Here is a 19,166-nt window from a genome sequence, read left to right as displayed (position 1 = left end):
TCCCCTGTCACCTGGTCAGGCTGCTCCCCCCTCAGGGGGAGGTGATCAAAGAGTCAGCCACTGAGTTCATGTCAGAGACAGCTCCTCCTCTTACTAAGGAGCCCATTTGGAGACTGAGCTGCCTTGGGCTACCTCTGTGTAGGGGGTCTAGGTTATCTCCATGCATAGTCCTTGGTTGGAGTGCCAGTCTCAGAAAAATACACCTAGGCCCAGATTTTTTGGTTCTGTTATTCTCCTTGTGGAGCTCCAGACCTTCCAGGTCTTTCTATCTCCTCCTTCTTTCATAAGATTCCCTGCACTCTGCCCAAAGTTTGGCTATGAGTCTCAGCATCCTTACTCATCAGGGAAATGCAAATCAAAATGACTATGAGATTTCACCTTACACCCATCAGAATGGCTAAGATCAAAACTCAAGTGATAACACATGCTGGAGAGGATGTGGAGAAAGAAGAACCCTCCCCTTTGCTGGTGGGAATGTAAACTTGTACAACTTCTTTAGAAATCAATTTGGCCCTTTCTCAGACAATTAGGAATAGTGCTTTCTCAAGATCCAGCTATACCACTCCTAGGCATATATCCAAAAGATGCTCAAGTATATAACAAGGACATTTGTTCAACCATGTACGTAGCAGCTTCATTTATAATAGCCAGAATCTGGAAACAACCCAGGTGTCCTTCAATTGAGAAATGGATACAGAAATTGTGGTACATTTACACAATGGAATACTACTCAGCAATTAAAAACAAGGAAATTATGAAATCTGCAGGTAAATGGTGGGAACTAGAAATGATCATCCTGAGCGAGCTATCCCAGAAGCAGAAAGACACACATGGTATATACTCACTTATAAGTGGATATTAGACATATAATATAGGATAGTCATACTAAAATCTGTACACCTAAAGAAGCTAAGCAAGAAGGAGGACCCTGGTTAAGATGCTCAATCTTCATTCAGAAAGGCAAACCGGATAGACATTGGATGAAGTTGAAAATAAGTAATAAGTCAGGAGCCTACCACAGAGGGCCTCTGAAAGACTCTACCCAGCAGGGTATTGTTTGTTGTTTTTTAAGCCCCTCCTTCCATTAGTTTTTATGCTGTGACTCCCATATGGTCCCCTATCTCTGCTGCTTAGCAGGCTCCTTGTTGCCTAGACATTGGGCTGTTCTTGGGTCTGCCTTGGCTTTTCTGTCCCACATCACACACTTCTCCTGAGTAATTGTGCATCTTTGCAGGCTTCAAGACAGGTTAGCATCTGTCTCTCACTTTTACATCACACTCACACCCCATTTAACAGCTGTGTCTGGAGATGTAGGAGATACCCGTACATGTTGTGGATATAAATAATCCCAGGTGTGGGATGTGGGACTGATTCAGAGAGTCCACAACAGCAAACTATTTGTCTCATGAGGGCTCTGAGAGGAGCTCTAAGCCAGCTGCGGATAGTTTAAATCTGAGGACTCTGGAGAGAGAATAAATGCCAGAGCCCAGAGAATGTGGAGGGCTCCAACAAAGAAGAAGGCTGCTGCTGCTTCCCCCATTGGCTCCTGTTGCTGTTGATGCAGTGAGACAAGAAGTTGGAGATCTCCTGAAACAAGGATTGGACTGGCTCCAAGGAATTCTATGACCCTAACCAGCAGGAAGCAGCTAAGGGAACTGAACTCCTCTCCACTAACGCTTTTTCTTCCTTATCTGATGCTGGGGATGCTGGAAGGGATTGGGGTAGAGTAGGGAGAAAGATATATAAAAAATGTAAATAAAAGAGTTTTACAAAAGCACACCAATGCATACATGTCTCTAGTTCAAGTCTAAAGCAAAACCCCTTTCCTGGGGTTCCTGCTAGACTGAATACCACAGCTGCTTCTGCCCTGAGCAGCCTGATTGCCCCTTTAGGAACATCTGACTCATTCTTATCCCTGTGCTTGTACCATTGTGGCCTCCTTCGATGGACTCTCTGTTTCCTGTCTTATAGGCTAGTGGTCTCCTCACACCAGTCACAGATCTGGCTCTGAATGTGCCATTTCATGTTCCTGCTACCTACTGGATAGAGTTCCAATGCTTATACATGATCCCTGGCCTTTCCTGATCTTCCTATGGCTGGCCTTCTCATCTTGTTTGCTTTAAACTCCATTCCCACTCCATTCCAACACCCTTCTTGTCTTCTGTCCCTTTAATGTACTGCATTTTGGCCAACTTGATGCTTGTTGCACCCATATATGTTTTTCAGTTCTCTGGCTCCATTGCTTATTTCTGCATTCACTGAGCATGCTGTCAAGGCTTTGGTGGCCATTAGAAAATCTGAGCACCAGAAGGAAGAAAGGACAGTTTTCGCTGTCTTTCCCCCTGCCTGTCACCTTTCAAGCCCAGGGGGTTGGGCCTCTGTTTCCTGGGCAACTACCAGACTGTGAGAGGAGAGTGGACTGGTTTTTACCATGAGGAACAGACAAGGTGTTAATAGGCACCCAGAACTGATCTTGGCCTCCAACAGTGGAGCAAGGAAAAGCCAGGCCACAACCTCATCTTCATGATGACAGCCAACCAGTGTTACAGCATCAGGCAGTAGCATGGCAAGTGAGGCTGTTCTTATAGAGCACTGAGTTAGACTTTGGGCTCAAGGGGAATGAGGCTAATCACCCGTATTTAAGCAAGTGAAACAGAGAGACTTAATAGAGTCAGAGAGAGGGAGGGAGGGGTGGAGAGGCAGGAGGAGAAGAGGGTGTTAGCTGTATCCTGCCAGTCTTTTGGTAGAAGCAGCTTCACTACCTCATCACACTTCCTCCACTAAGCACAATTACGGACACAGAAATCAACCAAATTTGTCCACATCAGCACAGAGGCTACAGCGCCGAGGCTTGTGTTACCGTGCGAGCATTCAAACATTCTTCTGCAGACGGGACTCAGAAGGCATTTGGGTGTGATTTTAGAAATATTTAACAAGCATGGGTTCAGAGAAGATAGGAACTGCTGTGCAGTCCTCCGGGAGGCCAGGCATCCTGCCCCGTTGGTGCTTCTGTCTCCCCTGCTGCCCTCTGCTGGTTTCTGTGGCCACAGTCATCTCTGGGTTGACACCTCGGGTGCTTACCATGTTCTGGTGTGCGAGGAGAGGGAGTGGATCTGTGCAGCGTCAGTGGCTGGGGGGCAACTTCAAGTGCTCAGTATGCCAGCTACGGAAGGTGAGGCTGTAAAGATGGAAGGAGCAGCTTGGAGGATCTTGTAGTTTACAGAAGGAATTGTATAACCCCCCCCCCCCCGCCCTCCTTTTCCCATCTTCTTCTTCCATTTCCCCTTTACTTTAGGTAATTTCCTTTTCCTTCCTGACTGGGTCCCCCTACGTAGCTTGAACTAATTTCAAACTTTCATTTCTTTTTAAAAAAGAATGTATTTATTTTCACTTTCTGTGTAAAAGTGTTTTGCCTGCAAGTGTATTTGTATACCATGCACATGTCTGGTACCTGTAGACAACAGAAAAAAAGGAGTGAAATCCTCTGGACCTCGTGATACAGCGGGTTGTGAGCTGTCATCTGTGCTCTGGGAATTGAACCCAGTGAGGAACCAGTAACTCAACCGCTGGGACATCTCTCCAAAGCCACCTCAAACTTGAGATCCTCCTGTCTGGGTCTCCAGAGTGCTGGGAATATGGGTATACACCACTACAGCTGGCCTTCCAAGATCCTTTTCCATATCCTGTATCATATATCAAAAGCCTCGCTTTCACAAAAGGCTAAACCATCTCTGGAACAACTGGCTACTGGGCTATTGCTGGAGACTTTTAATCACAGCGATTAATGAATATGATTTGTTAAGTAACTCTAAACCTCGATAGCAAAGCAAGGGTACGTGACGTAGTACACACATTTACATATTTGTGTAAAGCCAACTCCACTGCGCCGAAAGTAAAAACTCCAGTGATCCGGGGTTCTAGCAACATTTCTGTTTGCTCTCCATGTCATTTCACATATTCTAATGTTTTACAATGAGCTGATATTACATTCGTGATCAGAGAGAGCTGCTTTCAAAAATTCTTCGTGGCTCTGTGGGAAAGACCACTGAGGATAATATTGCTTAGGATCGCCAGATTTTTGATTTCCTGTAACCAGGGCCTGCTTCCAGTCATTCCAACAGGAGGAATGAGATACTACACCCACAGTTCTAAGAGTCTGAGAGCTTCTGTAAAATTACCTATTTACCCCCTTTCCCACCTGCCAATGTGAGAGGCAGATGGTCCTAAGGGGATAGATGTTCTGTCTGGGGACATTTGATGGAGGCCTATTTCTCTCTTGACCTAGCTGTAAGGTCTCCTCTTGCTCAGGTCCAGACATCCATGCCTTGTTGGGATATGGGAAACAGCATGCTATGGGGACAAGAGACAGGGGCACGTTTCAATCAGCCTTCAGCAGTGTTATCTCAGAGAGTTAATGAGTCCGAGATTACTAGGGACCTTTTTCTTCTTTGGCTGAAAGGGTGTGAGTCATTTTGAATGGATAGGCCTGCACTACAGCTGCTATCGCTGTAGCTAAGACTATACAAAGAATACAGGTGGCAGGAAGCAAAGGGCTAAGGCAGAGAGAGCACTCAGCAGGTGACCAGCAACCAGGCAGCTGGGGGATACTGGGCCACGACACTCTGGCCTGGCTGTAATGTCCTTATCTTCAGCTTGTGTTCTAGTATCCCTCTCATAAGCATCCACTATGATGACTGTCCTGGGATTGACAAGGCTAGATAGGCTGTTAGGGTGTTCTGAATGTCTGAATAAACTCAATGGGTTTGCTCAGTCTCATCAGATGTGTTCCAGGTTATTTGATTGTCATGAACTACTCAGGCTGTCAGTGTGGTTTCTAGGATGCTGTGACCCCAGAGATGGTGGCGGGCTATGAATAGGGCTATGAATAGACAAGGTCCTCAGTCACAGCCACTCTTTCAGCCTTGCCCTGACTACTCAAGGATGTGACTTGTACCTCAGATCATGAAATTACTTCTGGGCACATGAAACATGTTGGAGGGGGAGGGCTTTAGCTGGGGCTGAAGGACCAGCTGCCCTGGTGACCAGTCCTACCATCTCCACATGATCAACCTGCTCTGAGTCAGTCTATCAGCCTGATTTGTAACCCTAAGTCTGGAGCTTTTGAAACAAGTGAGGGGACCAGGGCTCAGTGGCTAACAACACTCATTGCTTTTCCAGAGGACTCAAGCTCAGTTCCCAGCATCCATGTGAGAGGGCTCACAACTGCCTGGAGCTCCAGAGAATATGCCTCCCTCTTCTGGCCTCAATGGGCATCTATACACACATGCCACATGTGTGTGACACACACACACACACACACACACACACACACACACACACACACACACACTTTTTTCTTCAACCAAAGGTAGAGGTTTTCTATGGAGCCTATCTATATCTGTAACCAATTCTGTAGGCTTTTCTCCTATGGCACCTTAGAGTCATGGCTCCTCCAAGCTCCTGGTGTGGGTTACTGCTATAACAGAATGCCAGGGACCAAGTGACCTCTTGAGTTTTATTTTTTGGGGTACTTTAAAGTAAAGCCAGAGTCATTACCATTAAAACTGCCTGAGCAAAGGTGAGATTTAATTATTCCCAATAGGTGAACAATACTCATGCACATTTTTCATAGGAAATTCCCCCCAAAGCCTGTATTTAATTAAATCGTCTAATTTGCAAATGATTGTCTAATTTGCAAAAGCTTCTTCAGTTGTAGTTTGTGACCCCATATAGAAGGGTAAAAATTTGGCAGCAGTAAAACATTTCTAAATACATAACAACAAAAACTGAATGCAAAATTAAATGTGTAGTGAGGCTGAGTTATTTCATGGCAGTGTTTACCTATGCTGGGTTCATGACTCACTGCAGCCTTGGTTCTGAACACTCAGCACACATCCTTGGTTCTGAGAATGCAGTTAGTCCATAAACACGAAGAACACTGCTTGAAACATAGTGGTCCAATCCGAGACTCGTAAAAATTGCAGTGTTTTTACTGGGCACATGAAAATTTCTGCTCTTTAATACTGGCTTCATTATAGAAAACAAAGACCTTAATATTTTCCTACCTTCATTCCTCAGCATATAAGAATAGGTAGTGTGTCTTTTTTGGTTGTATTGTCTTAGAATATATGAGTTTTAAAAAAACTGAGTTGTTGACTTGAGCTTCAACCAATTCGGTTCTATTTTTTATTTCCACTGAAGGGCACTGATGCTAAGGCTTCACAAGTGATCTACTGCTTAGCTATTTTCCTAATCTTCCTTTTATCTTATTATTTTGATGAAGGCTTTCACTGAATTGCCCAGGTGTGCTTTGAACTTGCAATCCTCCTGCTCCACCCTCCGGAGTAGCTAGAAATACAGGCTTGAGTCACTAGGCTCGCAGACTGAAGAATGTCAAGAAATACACTTTCTGCTACTACCACGCAGTGGATTAGAAATTTACCAAGTTTGCAGAAGGCATAGCAATGCTGGCTTCAGCTCTTCTTTAGTAATTACATGTGAATTGTATATTACAGATTTGACATACTTCTATGACCAGTTCCATTTGTGTTTTTGAATATACACAAATGAAAATGTTATAGAGATTTTTTTTTTTTGGTTTTGCCAGAAAGGTTAATTTTAGAAAAAAAAAAAAAAAACGTACTGGATGCTTAAATTTCGATTCACTGTAAATAAAATGAAACATTTACTTCTGAGATACTAGTCAGGATGCAGACTACATCAAAATGCTTGTTTAGGAGGGAGAAATGTATTCACTAATTTTATAGGTAGTTTATCTTTAAAACTAAATATTGAAAAAATTCCCTTTAGGGAAATAGAATTTATAATTAAGACATCTTTTAAAATATGGCTTTATTATAAGCATATTTATCTTATAACTCTGTGATAAATATAATGACTTCATGTTAAGAAAATCTGTATTAAGAATGTTTTCAATATTATATGTCTATATGAGTGAGTATATACCGTGTGCATCTTTCTGCTTCTGGGATAGCTCACTCAGGATGAACTTTTCCAGATCCCATGATTTACCTGCAAATTTCATGATTTCCTTGTGTTTTATTGTTGAGTAATATTCCATTGTGTAGATATACCACAATTTGTGCATCCATTCCTCCACTGAGGGGCATCTGGGCTGTTTCCAGCTTCTGGCTATTACAAATAAGGCTGCTACAAACATGGTTGAGCAAATGTCCTTATTGTGTACTTGAGAATCTTTTGGATATATGCCTAGGAGAGGTATAGCTGGATCTTGAGGAAGCGCTATTCCTAGTTGTCTGAGAAAGCACCAGATTGCTTTCCAGAGTAGTTGTGCAAGTTTACATTCCCACCAGCAGTGGAGAAGGGTTCCCCTTTCTCCACAACCTCTCCAGAATGTGTTGTCTCTTGAGTTTTTGATCTTAGCCATTTTGATGGGTATAAGGTGAAATCTTAGGGTCATTTTGATTTGCATTTCCCTGATGGCTAATGAGGTTGAGCATTTCTTTAAATGTTTCTCTGCCATTCGATATTCCTCTGCGGAGAATTCTCTGTTTAGCTCTGTACCCCATTTTTTAATTGGATTACTTGATTTTTTTTGCTGTTTAACTTCTTTAGTTCTTTATATATACTGGATATTAGCCCTCTGTCAGATATAGGATTGGTGAAGATCTTTTCCCAATCTGTAGGCTGTCGTTTTGTTCTGAGGACAGTATCCTTTGCTTTACAGAAGCTTTTCAGTTTCATGAGGTCTCATTTATTGATTGTTGCTCTTAGAGCCTGTGCTGTTGGTGTTCTGTTCAGGAAGTTGTCTCCTGTGCCAATGAGTTCAAGGGTATTCCCTACTTTTTTTCCTAAGCGGTTTAGTGTGTCTAGTTTTATGTTGAGGTCTTTGATCTACTTGGACTTTAGTTTTGTGCAGGGTGATAAGTATGGATCTATTTTCATTTTTCTGCATCCAGACTTCCAGTTAGACCAGCACCATTTGTTGAAGATGCTGTCTTTCTTCCATTGAATGGATTTGGCATCTTTGTCAAAAATCAGGTGTCCATAAGTGTGTGGATTTATGTCAGGGTCTTCTATTCAATTCCATTGATCCACCAGTCTGTTTCTATGCCAGTACCATGCAGTTTTTAGTATTGTTGCTCTATAGTACAGCTTGAGATCAGGGATGGAGATACCTCCTGAAGATCTTTTACTGTAGAGAATTGTTTTAGTAATTCTGGGTTTCTTGTTGTTCCATATAAAGGTGAGAATTTTTCTTTCAAGGTCTGTAAAGAATTGTGTTGGTAATTTGATGGGAATTGCATTGAATCTGTAGTTTGCTTTTGGTAAGATGGCCATTTTTAAAACCTACTAAAATCTGTACACCTAAAGAAACTAATCAAGAGGGAGAACTCTTGCTAAAATGCTCAATTCCTATCCAGAAAGGCAAAGAGGCTGGATATCAGAAGAAGGAGAAAAGAGGAAACAAGTCAGGAGCCCGACACAAAGGACCTCTGAAAATCTCTGCCCCGCAGACTATCAATGTAGATACTGAGACTTATGGGCAACCTTTGGGCAGAGTGCAGGGAATCTTAGGAAAGAGGTGGGAAGTAATAAGATCTGGAGAGGACAGGAACTCCTTAAGGAGAGCAACAGAACCAAAAAAATCTGAGCACAGGGGTCTTTCCTGAGACTGCTATTCCAACCAAGGACTATGCATGGAGATAACTTAAGACCCCTGCACAGATGTAGCCCATGGCAGTTCAGTATCCAAGTGGGTTCCATTGTAATAGGAACAGGGACTGTCTCTGACATGAACTGATTGGCGTGCTCTTTAATTTCCTCCCCCTGAGGGGGAAGCAGCATTACCAGGCCACAGAAGAAGACAATGCAGCCACTCCTGATGAGACCTAATTGACTAGGATCAGAAGGAAGGAAAAGAAGTCCTCCCCTATCAGTGGACTTGGGGAGGGGCATGCAGGCAGAGGGTGGAGGAAGGGAGGGATTGGGGTGGGAGGAGGGGGAAACCACGGGGGGATACAAAGTGAGTAAAGTATAATTAATAAAGAAAAAAATTTTCTAAAAAAAAAAAAAAAAAGGAATGTTTTCAAATGCCAAATATGGCCACTTACGGTGTCAGCTCCCATTTTTAGAATTTTTGCTTACACAACCACAAACATTTGTTTTAATGGAGATGTCCTGTGGTTTTGTTTATTAGGTAGTAGCTGGTATTGCTAAAGATATTAAATAAAGATTCAAGGTGTGCCATATTTAGAGGCGTGACGGTATCACTTAGGTATATTTTTATCTATTCCAATTCCCATCTGACCATTTGGCTCTGCATCTTCAGGTTGATAGCAAATGATTACTTCATATTTGTAATTTCAAAGCAGTGTGTTAATTGGTTAAAAGAACACTGGGGGCATTGAGCTTGTACATCCCAGCCTGACAAATAAGAAAAGGTGAATTAAAAGTTCTCATGGCAGGAAGGCTTCTATTATTCGGCTTTATTTTGTTTTTGGTTAAGTATAGATTTAGCTTTTATTCTCTTGAGGTATGAGAGGGAGGCAGCCACTATGTGGAAGGAAGTTACATCTTCAGAATTGGAAGCCTGTTTTGTGGTGTTGATAAGTCATGGCAGACTTCACTTGGTCAGTTAGTCTGACAGGCTTTTACCTTGGCTACACGTGTGCTTGTACACAAAGCTGGCTTAGTGGCGTGGTACACTTAAAGTGTGAAGCTGCAAAATTATCCTGTGAGTAATCTTCTTGGGAGTCTAGTGTATTATTTCAAATGACTTAGACTTTCTGACAAGTGTTTAAAAATACTCAGATTATCTCAAGATGTTTAAAGCTAATACTTAAGGGCATCTTAGAAGACAAATCATAGTTACATAAACAGAATCTTGAAATATGTTTGTAATGTTTAAAGCATTAGGTCAAGTTTTGCCTTCTCTTTCCCCAGCTGCACATGTTCTCTTTCAGTTTTTCGAGCCACAGAACTGTATGATCACTAAAAATTTGTCCTAGCTGAAAGATTGGAGAGTAAAAGCCTTGCAGGACAGGAAAGAATGAAAATTCTTAAAGGAAAAAAACAAACAAACAAACTAGAGAACCCTAATAGCCAATGGTATCATACACAACAAATCTGACCTCCAGGAATGAGATCAAAATAGAGACTTCACAAGTCACCACCCTGCAGGAAAGGTACAAAGCAGCTCTCTGTCCTTCAGTGAAAAGGTGATGGCTGCAATCATGAAGATACATGAAAGAGTAAAACTCACTAGTAAAGCAGATACAGAAATGAAAAAGAAAAAAAGAATCAATCATAATTATTGCAGAGCTCACTGAACTGCAAAAATAAACTTTGAGAGAAAAAAATACAGAAATCAGAAACCAATTATGAAAATGGACAGAGTAAATTCTTTGCAAGCATAACCCAGAATATACAGATTCAATCCTCAGTCAGAAGACACAGAGTGGCTAAATAGTTTGTAAAACTACAAGTCTCAATTGTTACCTGTAAAAAACTTACATTGTCAGAACACACACACACACACACACATATTTTTACATGCACACACACACACACACACACACACACACACACACACACACACACACAAGATTTGGAAGAGACATTCCATGCAAACCGAAGAGAAATAGTGGTAGTTTTTTCAAAGAAAGCAGTATTTAAGAAAACAAAACAAAACAAAAAACAAAAAAAGAGAGAAAGGACACTACTTATTAACAGATTAATTCAACAAGATAGAAAATAATTGTACAAAATATATATTTGAACCCAATGTTGGAGTACCCAGGTACACAAAGCCACCACTATTGTCTTTAAAGGATCATTAATAGATCAAATACAATAATACTTGAGTATTTCAACACCCCACTCTCTATCGTCACTTGATATCCAGGCAAAAATTAACAACTGGAGTTTAACTGCACTGTAGACTGAATGGACTTAACAGTCATTTCTAGAACATGTCATCCAAGAGCTTTGGGATTCACGTTCTCCTGTCAGTACACAGAACATTTTCCAAGACAGAATGTGCCGTACATCACAAAGCAAGCTTAAACACTTTGCATAAAACTGCCTCTGTAACTGTCTTCTCTGACCACCATGAAAATAAACTAGGAACCAACCCTGGGAGGAACTCTTGAAACTTTGGATGACTACTACTAAAGAATTTCCTGAAGCAAGAGAAGATGAAAATGTAACAACCCATATGTTATGGGATGCAGAGAGAGTAGTACTCAGAAGAGAGTTTATAGCAATCTGTGCCTGCGTCTTAAAGAAAAAGATTTCATACAGGCAGTCTAATGCCCCAGATCAGTAGAAGGAAAGCTCAGAGAAGAAATAAAGGAAATAGAGAATGAGACCCATGCAAATGATCAGTGAAATAAAGACATTAGGTTTTCAGGAAGTAAATGAAACTGGCAGCCCTTTACCAAAGCAATAGAGAAAAAAACTTAGTAACTAAAACTGGAGTTAGAATTGGGGCAGGATGCAGCCAAGGATATAAAGAATCATTAAGGAGAAGCTTGGACACTGTCAGTATCTTCTCTGGTGCTTCGACTGTCTGTTCATCCCAGGTACACACAAGGGTGGCTGTGATTCTCCCGAGTCTCAGAAACTGTTTCCAGAGAAGCTTGTGGGGCTGTAGATGTGGACCTGGTGCCTGGTTGAATTTTACATACTTTTACCTGGTTTTGTGATGCCCAGAGAAACGGAGTTCTCAGGGAGTGGAGCACTGACATCAATTTGTGAATATTTGCAAGTCTGTCCCAAAGGATATGGATTTCATGGTATGAGTCCAGTGTGGACCAACATATAAGGTCACTGGGTCTCTGCGATTTTCCAGGACCAAGACCTCAGAAATGTCTGGATGCTGCAGGGTGCCTGAGGACTGCATTGAACCCAGGGGCTGTGCTGCTGGGCAGTCATTCTCGTATTGAGCTACACCCTAGGCCATGTTTCTCTCCAATATATTCTGCTCATTCTCTCCTGTCTCTCGGGCTGAGGATTGCTCTGTAACCCCTGCTGGTCTCTTTGGTACCTCCCGAGTTCTTGGTCTTTGTCCTGTCAAGCACAAGACTAGCAAATCTGCTTCTTATTTTTTTTCCCTCATATCCCTTTGTCATACTAACTAAGATACTTCTGAAAGTAAAAGTAGATTTGTATTATTTTTCAATTGCCACAACTATCATGGTTTATAAGAACAGAAATTTGTTTTCTTATAATTGTGTGGGGAGAGGTCTGAGATCAAAGTGTCATGGGCTGTGTTTGCTTCCTCCCAAGTCTTTAAGGGAAAGAGAGAGAGGGCCTGCTGGGTTCTTCCAGCCTCAAACACTTCATGCATATTATTCCTCCCTACCCCATGCTACCTTAACACTCAAGGTGTCACCCAGGCTGGCCTTCAGCACACAGCCCTCCTCAGGACCTTCCAGTGCTGGAATTACAGCTGTATGCTACCAAACCCAGCTTAAGTCTTTCCCTTTGTCCACGCTGGGGGTGAACCCAAGGCCTTGCTTATACTAGCTAGACAAGGCTATTCCATTGGGGTTACAGCCATCGCCCTCTTTTCCATCTCTTACAAGGACACTCAGTATTCAAACTTATACCTGAAAAACCATGGCATTTCAAAAGAAACCTCAAAATTCAATAATATGAAAGCAACCTGATTAAAAATGGACAAGCCAGGATGACTTCATAGAAAGATCTTTCATTGAATTATCTGTGCAGTGACCTTTGTAGACTGTCTCATACACTGGGCACACAGCAGTACCACCCAGTCTGATCTAGGAAAGAGGGACATTGACAGTGTTTTCTTTCTGTACACTCTCTAAGGAATACATAGTCTTGGGGCTAATGTCTTATGAGAGAATGTTTCTACCTGACATAGAGGACTGCAAAGGCCAGTGCTAGAAAGAGAAGGTCCAGGGCTATTTCTTGAACTACTGGATCCAACCACATTTCATAGTACATTTCATGGATGTTCTAGTTAGGCAAGCCATTATATGTACTTTGCCCAATATAACTTTGAGCGTATGAAAATGAACCATAAAAAGTGTCTGGCATTGTTTTCCTGAGGAGATAGAGTGTCTGTCTCCTCCCTGAAATGTAAATGGACTACATGACATCTTTGACCACTAGAATGAGACACAGTGATGCTAAATGCACTTCTAATATCTATACTAAGAGGCTTCCCTACATGCATTTCTAAGATCTGTGCCAACAGGCTGTTGGTTTCTACTGCCTAAGCCTCAGTCACGGAGAAGCAATGAGCAGGCCTCCAATCTGTGGCCCTCATCTAGGCTGACAGACAGCAAGCCATAAATAACCATCCAGATGGCCATTTGGAAAAATCAAACTCCATCTGATTAACCAAATGAGACTCTAGGTAGGACCTGTCTGCCATATACTGCCAACAATAAAATACAATGACAAATGATTGGTCTAAGCTGCAAAGCTTTAGGGTGGCTCATGTAGCAAGAAATATAAAGGACAGACAACATTTGGACCAAGAAGCATCATGATCCATACGAATGCCCGAAGTCCTCACACATATGGTACTCATCCAATGTGTATATCGAGATAGGAGTCTGTTTCTTGAATCCCAGGGCAAGGGGACCGTGCTGCACTGTGCAACTTTGAGAATTTCAGAGTGTATGGGTTTTAGTTCAAAGAATTCTTGAAAGCAGCTGCTTACCTCCTATAGCCACCTTCATTTTAAGATATACAGGTATCCAAAACCTTTCAGAGAGCCTACTCTGAACACCTGACAGTTGAACATTAGATATATGTGTATATATATATATATATATATATATGCACACACACACATATATATGCCTTAGGAGATGAGGCAAGAGGAGATTTTCTGAATAGGGCAGCTCATGTAAAACGTTTATGAAAGTAAACACATAAACAAAAACACAAACTTTACATTCACGTGTGTTGTGGTCAATTTTTGTTGAGTGAACCATTGTAACTGGCACCCAGATTAAAGAACAGAGCACTGAATCAAGCACCCATGAAACCTACTTGTGCTCTAACAGTAAAGGTCACTAAACGAAAGCTACTTCTTCCCCAGAGGCTATGTTTGTACCAGTCTGGAAGCTTCTCTGGCGAGGGATTCTTGGAGACTGGGCATCCTGTGGAATCGCAATCTTGGCTAGCAGGCCTTTGGATTAGCTGGTAGCTCACCCTCATGACCACAGATGAGTATAAATGCAAATACTGTCCCAAGCTGCAGGATTTGAGCATGGCGCAGCTCATCTGCTGGCAAGGGAAGGACCAGCAGTGCAAAACCTCAGCAGAGGAGCCTTGCAGATTTGAGGTGCTATTGTCTCTGTGTACCTTTCTTCCTGTGACTCTGGGTTCAACAAGGGAGCAACCGTGTGGGTCCTAAAGGTGCCAATGATCAGGGTGCGTTAGGTAGATGGAAAGCTGAGTAGATAGATGGCCACATGAAGGCTTCATCAAGGAAGGAGAGAGGAGAGGAGGTCCTTCTCATCATAGGTGGGAAAGGGCCAGTGCTTCTGAATACCAGGAGAGTGAAGATGCCCAGTGTGGCTGCAGCAAAGGGTTCCACAAAGAGAGGTACAAGATGAGGGGAGGCAGCTAGAAAGAGTTTTCTTGGCATGACTGGAGTTTCAGTTTACCCAGAGGTAATGTAGAACCATATCTAATGGGAAAATGAGATCTATCTATCTATCTATCTATCTATCTATCTATCTATCTATCTGTCTGTCTGTCTATCTCCCAGGTCTCCTAGCAGAAAGCCTCCAAGCTCATGGGATTTCCAAAGCTGGAAGAATCTTCATTATTTATGCCTGACTGATATGCCTGACTTATGCTAATAAAGCGGTTCATGGTGAGGCTCTAGATATTTGGGAAATCAGTCTATGTGATGAGAAGGTTGGGACTTGGAACCACAAACATCAGCTTTGGGGAGAGGAAGGGCAGGTTGAGTACAATCATATATTCATATGCCAGGGGACGAGGCATCCGAGTTTTGAGTTTATGAGTCTTTCCAGATCTCATTTTTACATCTTTTCACTCAGCTAGTGTGGATTTATATATTTTATGACAAAACTATAGGCTTTAGTAACATTCTAGCAAATTACTGAACCCGAGGTCCTGGTGGGAATCTCAATATTTGTAGCCAGAAGGACAGGTGGTCTGAGAGTGCAGCTGGTTTTGTGGAGCCCTTACCCTGTGACATCTGCTCTTCTACTCACACATTCTTTGTCTGTCTTTGTCCCTGTCTGTCTGTCTTTGCGTCTCCCCCCCCAACCCCACCTCATCTAGCTACTTGCCTATTTTGATGCACACCTCCTCCATGGAAGGAATGGCAGAGATTAAGAAGTCATATCGATAAGATCCCTGTGGGACCAAAATTCTGACTACCATGGTGGGCAGCCAAGACCTGGTCATGGGGTGTCTGCTGGGATTGGTAGGATGAGGGGCTGTCTCTGCTCAGGTGGACTTGGGTTTTCTACTAGCTCTATCTTTTCCCTGCCCTGTTGCTGTGGCCTCAGGTTTATTATCTTTAAAATGGAGAAGGTCTGTGCCTTCTTCAGGGCCAAGAAGGAGGGAATTGGATTATAGTTTGTGTCTACCTTGTACCACAAGCAAATAAGTAAAGGTTTGGCTGCACTAAACAGGGACAGCAACGCTTCTTTGTCTACGCACTCTGTACATGGGCTACGGATGGAGAAGAAATTTTGTATACTCTTGGGGACTCATTTGTATCAGGTCTCCCTTTGGGTACCATCTGAGCGTCCTCTGCCATCCCAGGTCAGGTCACCCACGCCAGTTTTGTGTACTGGGGTTGGGGCCCTTGGAATAGCTGTGGCTGCAGAGTGACATGGAGCCTGGGTGCAGAGAGTCAATCAATGGGGAACGTGTCGAAGGCCACCATCCAAGCCAAGCTGTGTGGGAAAGGTTTGGTTGCTGAGGAGCCACTGGGCAGAAGCGGAGCTCTTGACACCTGGAGGGGCGGATGGCTAGTAGCTCTCCATCCAATTTTGAATTCACCGAGTCTTCAGAAGTGTAGCCTGCTACTGCTGCTATCATGCCAATAAGGACTCTCAGAGTGCAGGAGGAGCAAACCCAGGGGCCTGAGCCTGGAATGCCTGCTCCCCTTCCCCACACGTGCCTCTTACTCCTCCTATCAACACTCCTCATATGGCGACTGTGACCACTTTGCCCTTCCCGTTTTCACCCCCCACTGACTTCTAGATTACCCTGCAGCAGAGATTTCATTACCTCCCGGCTGTGGCTTCAGCCTCCCCTACCTCAGCTGCTAATGGGCACCTTAATTTCATTGCCTCCAAATGAATGTGATGCAAAATTAAAAGGAGACACTGCCATAAATCGAACGAGTTGGCTTCAATTTATTATGCTTTTAATTCAATAATGCATCTCTTCCAACTTGTTGGGAGATCAGTCCCACTGGTGGCTGTGGAGCAATGGCTGGGAGGGGAATTTTTCCTTTCTAGACTGCTTCATTCATCTTGGACTTCAAATCTTTGTCTGAACATGGGAGGTCAGGGGAGTTCAAGGCCAGCTGCCAAGTCTCCCACCAGCCAGCCAGCATATTTCCTGTGGGGGAAGAGATTCAAAGCGATGTACCTGATTAAAATGGCTTAAATTATTTTTAGGGCATAAACAATTCAAGAGACTTCCTAAAAGGGAATGCTACAGTCATGGAGTTTGTCATATGATGGGCCACAGGGGATGGAGTGATGGGAGATCTGGGCTCAGCTTGGCCATAAACCCCATGTAACTGGAATGGATCATTAGTCTTCCCTAGGTTCAGTTTCCTCGTTTGAGAAATGATGCTTTGGACTCCAAGGAACATTTTCAGGATCCCTGGACTTTGTGTAGTTACTCTCCTGTGTTTCTGAGCTTCTACCCAGTTAGAACCCAAGGCCAGACCTTCTCAGCTATCTCCTGGGCTTTCCTGTTGTCTGGTCAGAGCTTAGGATCAGACAACAGGAAGTTCTGACCGGAAGGTGAACATACTGAAAGAGAAGTCAGGGTCCCCTCCCTCTCACGCAAGGTTGCGACCTTCTGAGTTTCTAGGTATTTCTAGCAGCCCTTCCCCACATGTCTAGCTATTTCAGGTTCTGGGACTCCATGCTCTGTTTGTCCCTTTAGTCTGTGGGTGTGAGCATACTCTGAAGTGGCCCTTCTTTCTGCATCCCTTCAATCTGTATTAGTTCTCTTTCTGGAACACATTTCCACAGGAAGAATCTTCATTAACAGGCCACTATTTGAACTGTCTGGAACAAATGCCATTTTCTTCCACAGCCCTGAGTAAAGCAGATAGAAGCTCTACTTTTTGATTGAGGATGCCCCAAGGAAAGGTGCTGCAGCTGGGGTGAAAGAGGGATGCTGGTTAGGGTGACTGAGAGCTACTGGGGAAGCCTAGGAGCTTCAAGGCCAGGCCGGAGGGGGACAGGCAGTCCCTGGGATGCTGACCTCCTTATCTCTCATGCAGAGGGAGGCAGTGACTACAGGAGAGATGTGGCAGGACTTCAGAGAGGAAACGGTCCTGAGGTAGGATTAAGAGCATGAAGAAAAGGCTGTCACCTGACTTGTCTATCATTTACCAAGCTGAATGCTGGAGAGTGAAGGCCCTTGGTGAAGGACAGAGTATCCCCTGAGAGCCCTTGGAAGGGAAGGAGCTTGCAGCCAGTCCTGAAGATACCTGATAAAACAGGATTAGATGAATGGGGAGGAGGTCCCCCCTATCAGTGGACTTTGAAAGGGGCACAGTGGAGATGAGGGAGGGAGGGAGGGACTGGGAGGGAATGAGGGATCGGGACACGGCTGGGATACAGAGTTAATAAAATGTAACTGATAAAAAAATAATAATAAAATAAAAAAATGACATAGATATTCTTTTCTCTGGAATTGGTTTTTCAAAGAGTATAGTGTCAGTCGTTACCGAAGAGCCAGAAGGAGAGAAGACTGAGGGGGGAAAGGGAAAATGGCAGAGGTGAGAGTCCTGGAGGGCTTTCCTTAGAGTTGGTGACCACAGGTTGCAGAGGCAAGCTCAGGAATGGATTCAGGAGGGTTAGCTACATGTGCCTTGTAAACCATGGGAGAGGTAAGAGTTTTCCACTGTGAGTGTCTGGTCCAGGAGCCCTGTATGTATGCCTGGACATGTGCCCTGTAGTGAGTGCCAGGCCAGAGCACAGGGAATTCAGCATTCAGGGCTCTGGCAGGCTGCCTTTGACCCCAATGTCTTCTATCTTTTGGATTCATGAGGAACAGAAGGCGTTCTGGCAGGAAATATTTACTTGAAAATTCAGAGTGGGGGAAACTGCAAGCAGCAGAGAAAGACTGTGTTTTACTGAAGGTGATCAGTATCTTCTAGATGTCTTTACCTACAGAAAATGACACAGATGTCAGGGAAGGACACAAACAAAACAGATGGCCCCCTGGAGCTTCCTGTCCTGGACTGTGGTTGGCTATGACCTGTGAGATGTGAGGACAAGGAAGCCAGTCCAGGATTTCTGGACAAGCAGAAGTTAGGAAGGATCTTATCCAGCAGCCAAATCTAGGCCCCCAAGGAGCAAAGGGGAACGGGGCTTGAGCCAGCTGCCCTTCCCATATACATAGTTACGTCCTCTGGCAGGGCTGGCAGGTAAGACAGGCAAGGTTACGCAGCAGGAGAGGAGTGGGTTAAGTCCAGCACTCTGACCAGTGCTGGGGACAGCTGGGTCACATGCCTGTGAAACAGAAGACAGGAGGAGAGGCAGGACTTCCTGTGAGAACTCCAACACCTCACAGCCTCCTGGAGAGAGTGGCAGCGATTAACCCCTGCCTTCATGATTTTATTCACCCATTTGTCATTGTGTGTGCATATATGCTATTTAGAATGATAAAGATGTGGCTTTTTTAAAATTAAAGCAGATTTTTACAAATATTCATGCTTTATTTTATTTTATCTATTTTTTTCAGTTGAGATGATAATAGTCTCTATGTGTTCCAGTGTGATATTTGGGTACGTATTTAGACTGAGTAATGGATACATATGTGAATAATGAATGTAGTCATTGAGCAGTGATCAGGATATTAGTTCACCCATCTCCTCTGACACTTGCCATTTTGTTGCGATGCAAATACCACAAGCCCCCTTTTCAAGCTATTTTGAATTCTACAACACAATATTG

Source organism: Meriones unguiculatus, chromosome 9 (genome assembly GCF_030254825.1).
Source record: "Meriones unguiculatus strain TT.TT164.6M chromosome 9, Bangor_MerUng_6.1, whole genome shotgun sequence".
NCBI lineage: Eukaryota > Metazoa > Chordata > Mammalia > Rodentia > Muridae > Meriones > Meriones unguiculatus.
This window is presented reverse-complemented; position numbering follows the sequence as displayed.